We start from the raw sequence: 7,522 nt of genomic DNA, 5'->3' as shown, positions 1-7,522 counted from the left end.
TGGGCCTGCCTGGTCAAGGCACATATGGCAGTTGATGCTTCCTGCTCCTCTCCCTTCTCTCTTTCTCTCCCCTATCATGAATAAATAAAATCTTTAAAAAAATTTTTTTTAAAGCAAATAGAAAAATTATTTATATCGAGATGACAAAACTTGTTATGTAGAGAGAAAGCTGACAGTATCACCTTCTAAAATGTGTGTGAGAACGAAAAGGTTGGTGAGTGTGTGCAGGTACAGGTCAGTATTAGTGGAAAAATACATATCTGCCTTGTTCTCATTTATGTATGGAGACAAAGAGAGAAAGAAAGGAGACAGAAATTTCAAAGTTTCTGCTGTAGCTTCTGGACCAGGGGTTCCCAAACTTTTTTACACAGGGGGCCAGTTCACTGTCCCTCAGACCGTTGGAGGGCCACCACATACAGTACTCCAGTACACTGACCACCAACGAAAGAGGTGCCCCTTCCGGAAGTGCGACAGATAAATGGCCTCAGGGGGCCGCAGTTTGGGGATGCCTGTATCTGGACTATAAAAAAGAGAGATACTTGTGCTCGCTTCAGCAGCACATATACTAAAATTGGAACGATACAGAGAAGATTAGCATAGCCCCTGCACAAGGATGACATGCAAATTCGTGAAGCGTTCCATATTTTTAGGATAAAAAAATTAAAAAAAAAAAGAGAGAGAGAGACACCTCACCTCCAGTCGGTAGCCCTTAGTTTTGCAAAGACAAGGACCAGTCTTAAAATGTGCAAAGATGCCTGACCTGTGGTGGCACAGTGGCTGGGGCATCAACCAGAACGCTGAGGTCTCTGGTTCGAAACCCTGGGCTTGCCTGGTCAAGGCACATATGGGAGTTGATGCTTCCTGCTCCCCCCCCCCCCATCTCTCTCTCTCTCTCTCCTCTCTAAAATGAATAAATAAAATCTTTAAAAAAATTTTTTTTTAAATGTGCAATGATAGGATCTGGAGGCAGACACTAAGGGAACACTTTGGGGAGAGGACTCCAAAGAGCCTTGAGGGAAGAAGCGTGTGCTGGGAGCCAAGGCAGGAGGCCAGACCTTCCTGGCAAGGTCAGTGAGATGTTCCCAGCAGCAAGGTTTGCTGTAGGACTGTTGTGAATGAGTTGTCTGCTTTGCTGCAAACCAAATCCTCCTCACTGCCCTCATCTTTTAGGAGAGCTGCTCACGCAGGTGCTTTTGAGGGGAAGAATCCAGGAGCAGGTGCTAACTTTCATGACTCCATCCTCAAGGAGCTGAGAGAATCCAGAACTTCTGAGGGAGGTGAAATGCAAATCCACCTATCTTCTGTCTCCTTTTCCTACCCTGCTCACTCTCTCCCTGGCCCCACTGACCTTTCTTTTTCTCTAACAAGCCTCCATGCTTTGCACCTGCTGTTGCCTCTGCTAGATACCCGCAGTCACTCCCTCATCCCCTTCAGGTCTCTGTTCCAGTGTGGCCCCCTGCAGGAAGGCCTTCCTTCACAGTTCATTTGAAACTGCAAAGTGCACACCAACTCTCCCTCTCCCCCTTCTCTGCTTTATTAATTTTTCTTTTTAGCAAGAGAGACAGAGACAGAAAGAGGAACAGGTAGGGACAAACAGGAAGGAAGATGAGAAGCATCAATTCTTTGTTGCGGTACCTTAGTTGTTCATCGATTGCTTTCTCATATGTGCATGGGGGGCTACAGCAGAGTGTTTGACCCCTTGCTCAAACCAGTGACCTTGGACTCAAACCAGTGACCATGGGGTTATGTCTATGATCCCGCGCTCAAGCTGGCGACCTCTGTTTCAAACCTGAGTCCTCTGCGTCCCAGTCCAACGCTCTATCAGTTGCACCACTGCTGGTCAGGTTGCTTTATTTATTTTTCTAACACTTATCTTCTTTTATTTTTTTTTTCATTTTTTTATTTATTCATTTTTGGAGAGGAGAGAGAGAGACCGAGAGAGAGGAGAGAAAGACAGAGAGAGAGAAGGGGGGGGAGGAGCCGGAAGCATCAACTCCCACATGTGCCTTGACCAGGCAAGCCCAAGGTTTCAAACCAGCGACCTCAGCATTTCCAGGTCGATGCTTTATCCACTGCGCCACCACAGGTCAGGCTCACTTATCTTCTTTTAATCTATTATATATTTTACTTTTTTATTATTTATTTATTTATTTAATTAATTCATTATTTGTTTTTTACAGGGACAGAGAGAGTCAGAGAGAGGGATAGATAGGGACAGACAGACAGGAACGGAGAGAGATGAGAAGCATCAATCATCAGTTTTTCGTTGGGACTCCTTAGTTGTTCATTGATTGCTTTCTCATATATGCCTTGACCGCGGGCCTTCAGCAGACCGAGGAACCTCTTGCTCGAGCCAGCGACCTCAGGTCCAAGTTGGTGAGCTTTTATTTATTTATTTATTTTGGCTCAAGCTGGCAACCTCGGGGTCTTGAACCTGGGTCCTTCCGCATCCCAGTCCGATGCTCTATTCACTGCGCCACCACCTGGTCAGGTTATTTTTTATTTTTTTATTTTATTTATTTATTTTTTAAAAGATTTTATTTATTGATTTTAGATAGAAGAGAGAGAAAGGGGGAGGAGAGGAGCAGGAAGCATCAGCTTGTAGCTGCTTCTTGTACGTGCCTTAACCCAGCAAGCCCAGGGTTTCGAACCAATGACCTCAGCACTCCAGGTCGACTCTCCATCCACTGTGCCACCACAGGTCAGGCTATTTTTTATTTTTTTAAGAGAGGGGTAGGTCCTAGCTGGATGGCTCACTTGGCTGGAGCATTGTCTTGCAATGCAGAGGTGGCTGGTTCAGTCCTTGGCTGGGGCACATACAGAAACAGATCGATGCTTCTGTCTCCCCCTTACCTCCCTTCCTCTCTCTGGATTCAATAAAAATTAAAAAATAGAAAAAATAAAGACAAAAAAAAAAGGCAACAGAGAACATTAAAAAAAAGAGAGAGAGGGGTAGGAGTGGGAAGCATCAACTCATAGCAGTTTCTTCTTGTATGTGTGTTGAACGGGCAAGCCTGGGGTTTCAAACTGGCAATCTCAGCACTCCAGGTTGACACTTTATCCAGTGTCCCACCACAAGTCAGGGTATTTTACATATTTTTTCTTTTTTTTTTTAGTGAGACAGAGACAGAGAGAGACCAAGAGAAGGACAGACAGGAAAGAGATGAGAAGCATCAATTCTTCATTGCAGCACCTTAGTTGTTGATTGCTTTCTCATATGTGCTTTGACTGGGGGGGGCTCCAGCTGAGCCAGTGACCCCTTGCTTAAGCCAGTGACCTTGGTTGGACTCAAGCCAGTGACCATGGGGTCATGTCTATGATTTCACACTCAAGCCAGCGACGCTGCACTCAAGTTGGATGAGCTCTCACTCAAGTTGGTGACCTCGGGGTTGCTTTTTTTTTTTTTTTAATTATTTTTATTTATTTATTTTTAGAGAATAGAGACAGAGGGGAGAAAGAGAGAGAGAGAGAGAGAGAGAGAAGGGAGGAGGAAGGAGCAGGAAGCATCAACTCCCATATGTGCCTTGACCGGGCAAGCCCAGGGTTTTGAACCGGCGACCTCAGTGTTCCAGGTCAATGCTTTATCCACTGTGCCATCACAGGTCAGGCATTACACATTTTATGTATTGTTTTTTCTTCCCCTCTAGAATGTGGATGTCATAAAAGTAAGGATTTGAGGTTTTTTTTTTAAATTTTTTTTTTTAATTTTTTATTCATTTTAGAAAGGAGAGAGAGGAGAGAGAGAGAAGGGGGGAGGAGCAGGAAGCATCAACTCCCACACGTGCCTTGACCAGGCAAGCCCAGGGTTTCGAACCGGCGACCTCAGCATTTCCGGGTCGACGCTTTATCCACTGCGCCACCACAGGTCAGGCCGAGTTTTTTTTGTTCTTGCTATATCCCAGGTGTCATGGTTATCCGAGAAAGCCTGGCACACTAAGTAAACTATTGGTTGCATGTTAAGCTGGGTGGGTGGAGGTTATTGTTCAGTATCAAAATTAGCTTCCTCTCTCTCTCTCTCTCCCCTCTCTAAAATGAATAATAAAGTCTTTTTTTAAAAAGTTAGCTATTAAAAAAAAAATTAGCTTCCACCCTGGCCAGATAGCTCGATCAGTTAGAGCATTGCTCCAAAGCATAGAGGTTGCCAGTTCGATCCCTGCTCAGGGCACACACAAGAACAGGCCAATGTTCCCCCCTCTCTCTAATCAATAAAATAAAAATTGATTCAAAAGCCCAATCTGCCTGACCAGGCGGTGGGGCAGTGGATAGAGCATCGGACTGGGATGCAGACGATCCAGGTTCAAGACCCCGAGGTCGCCAGCTTGTGCGTGGGCTCGTCTGGTTTGAGCAAAAAGCTCATCAGCTTGAACCCAAGGTCATTGGCTCCAGCAAGGGGTCACTCGGTCTGCTGAAGGCCGCGGTCAAGGCACATATGAGAAAGCAATCAATGAACAACTAAGGTGTTGCAACGCTCAATGAAAAACTAATGATTGAGGCCCTGACCGGTTGGCTCAGTGGTAGAGCGTCGGCCTGGTGTGCGGAAGTCCCAGGTTCGATTCCTGGCCAGGGCACACAGGAGAGGTGCCTATCTGCTTCTCCACCCCTCCCCCTCTCCTTCCTCTCTGTCTCTCTCTTCCCCTCCCGCAGCCGAGGCTCCATTGGAGCAAAAGATGGCCCAGGCGTTGGGGATGGCTCCATGGCCTCTGTCCCAGGCACTAGAGTGGCTCTGGTCGCAGCAGAGCGACGACCCGGAGGGGCAGAGCATCGCCCCCTGGTGGGCGTGCTGGGTGGATCCCGGTCCGGCGCATGCAGGAGTCTGTCTGCCTCCCCATTTCCAGCTTCAGAAAAATACAAAAAAAAAAACCCCAAAAAACAACTAATGATTGATGCTTCTCATCTCTCTCTGTTCCTGTCTGTCCCTGTCTATCCTTCTCTCTGACTCACTCTCTGTCTCTGTAAAAAAATAAAATAAATACATTAAATAATTAAAAAAAAACTTTTAAAAATTGATTCATAAAGCCCAATCTGCCTGACCAGGCGGTGGCACAGTGGATAGAGTGTTGGACTGGGATGCCGAGGATGTAAGTTCTAGACCCTGAGGTTGAAGTGAGAAAGCAATCAATGAACAACTAAGGTGTTGCAACGCTCAATGAAAAACTAATGGTTGATGCTTCTCATCTCTCTGTTCCTGTCTGTCCCTGTCTATCCTCTCTCTGACTCTGTCTCTGTAAAATATAAAAATTAAAAAAAAATAAAATAAAATTAGCTTCCTACAATTGGCAGCTATCTCCTGGAAGGCACTGCACTTCCTTCAGGATGCTAAGCTGGGGGTACAAACCATTCTTGGTTACTTCTCAAAAGCTCAGGGTCCTCAGTGGCATCTGGGTTCTGTCTGCGACATCCCTCTTGCATGCATACAATTGGCTAGAGAAAGGAATGTTGTTACAGTTGTAAACTGGTAATTGCACCTAACAGGTATGTTTATCTTATCTGTTGGCTTCTTAGAGACACTGTTAGTACTGATAGAGTGGACAAATTATTGTGGTGCTTTCATTTTTCTGTAAATTAATTTGAAGGTGGTGTCAAAATCCAGCTGTGCTCAGATTGTGTCATAACATGCATGGTATCTTATTCAATGAGAACTTCTGCCTTTAGGGATGAATCTAAACTCAGCAGGTAGCCTGACTCTAAACTAAAACTTCTTGCCTTTCAGGCCTGCCATTCCTTCTGCCCACAATGCCCGTCCTGCTTAGGACAGCGCTTAGCCATCTGCTGAGTTCTGCGGCAGCAACTTGCAACACTCATTCCCTTTTTTCTGGAGGTAATGCTTTCTTTTGGGAAGTCATCTGCCCCCATTCTTGGTCTTTGCGGTTAGGTATAGTACATGCCACTTGTTTTGGGGGGGTGGACACATGACACAGGCCTGTCAGGCACACTGCAGAATAAGCTGTCCTCCCTAACTGCAATGACTGGGTCAGGGGAGGGCACCTCATTCAAGCTGTACACTGAGAACTGGCTCAGAGACTTTTGAATAACGTACTCAGAAAGAGGCACTTTTTCTCTCTGCCTCTGATGACAACTTTATACAATGAATGTCTGGAGCTTTCCAGTGGCTGTTGCTGCCACCACACCACAAGGAAAGGCTGAGCCAAGAGATGGTTCCAGACACATCTGTGACATTGTTGTCTGAGTGCCTGGGGGCAGCCCAACCCTGGGGCTGTTAGTATGCAAATGCTAATAAAGGCTTCTTTTCTTCCCAAGCCAGTTTGGATTGGGTATGTCACTTGCAACTACATTTGGAGACTATCCTATCCTTGGAGACCTACCTCAAATGTCATCTTCTTTGTGGTTTGCAAACCTCCCCCATCCCACCAGAAGCTAGTCAGGAGTTAGTCTTTGTGGGTCTGCCCCTTGGCACCTGCACTTCCCACACTGGGAAGCATTTCTGTGCCTCAGCCCTGAAATGTGTGGGATGCTTACCTCCCCCCAGCCCACTGCACTGAGCTAGACTGAGCAGCCCTTCTTGGGCAGTGAAAAAGCAAATCCATGTTGCAGCTATTGGTCACACCTGTCCTTTTCCCTGGGGAAGGAGCCCTGCATCCTTCCTTCTGAGGACAAGGCCAGAATATTAACACAGACCCTTGGCTGCCTTCTAGGGGTCCTCTCTCTCTTTCTTTTAAAAAAAAATTTTTTTTGTATTTTTCTGAAGTTGGAAACCAGCAGGCAGTCAGACAGACTCCCGCATGCGCCTGGCCAGGATCCACCCAGCACGCCCACCAGGGGGCGATGCTCTGCCCATCTGGGGCGTTGCTCTGTTGCAACCAGAGCCATTCTAGCGCCTGAGGCAGAGGCCACAGAGCCATTCTCGCCCCTGAGGCAGAGGACACAGAGCCATTCTCAGTACCCGGGCCAACTTTGCTCCAATGGAGCCTCGGCTGCGGGAGGGGAAGAGAGAGACAGAGAGGAAGGAGAGGGGGAGGGGTGGAGAAGCAGATGAGCGCTTCTCCTGTGTGTCCTGGCCGGGAATCAAACCCGGGACTCCTGCACGCCAGGCCGACGCTCTACCACTGAGCCAACGGGCCAGGGCTCTCTCTCTCTCTTTTTTTTTTTTTTTTTTTCATTTTTCTGAAGCTGGAAACAGGGAGAGACAGTCAGACAGACTCCCGCATGCGCCCGACCAGGATCCACCCGGCACGCCCACCAGGGGCGGTGCTCTGCCCCCCAGGGGGCGATGCTCTGCCCATCCTGGGCGTCGCCATATTGCGACCAGAGCCACTCTAGCGCCTGAGGCAGAGGCCACAGAGCCATGCCCAGCGCCCGGGCCATCTTTGCTCCAATGGAGCCTTGGCTGCGGGAGGGGAAGAGAGAGACAGAGAGGAAAGCGCGGCGGAGGGGTGGAGAAGCAAATGGGCGCTTCTCCTATGTGCCCTGGCCGGGAATCGATCCCGGGTCCTCCGCACGCTAGGCCGACGCTCTACTGCTGAGCCAATCTCTCTCTTTCTTAACCTTCACAAGGAGACCACTG

The 7,522-nt window shown here is 47.8% G+C and overlaps 1 non-coding gene across 1 annotated transcript; it reads left to right on the top strand.

Moving 5' to 3' along the window:
• The first annotated feature begins 541 nt into the window (after nucleotides 1-541).
• LOC136327844 (U6 spliceosomal RNA) lies at nucleotides 542-648 on the top strand. The gene has a single exon (XR_010729905.1). It is a non-coding gene; the product is annotated as a U6 spliceosomal RNA (small nuclear RNA).
• Nucleotides 649-7,522: the final 6,874 nt, after the last annotated feature.

This window comes from Saccopteryx bilineata, chromosome 2 (assembly GCF_036850765.1).
Source record: "Saccopteryx bilineata isolate mSacBil1 chromosome 2, mSacBil1_pri_phased_curated, whole genome shotgun sequence".
Taxonomy (NCBI): Eukaryota; Metazoa; Chordata; class Mammalia; order Chiroptera; family Emballonuridae; genus Saccopteryx; species Saccopteryx bilineata.
This window is presented reverse-complemented; position numbering and strand designations above follow the sequence as displayed.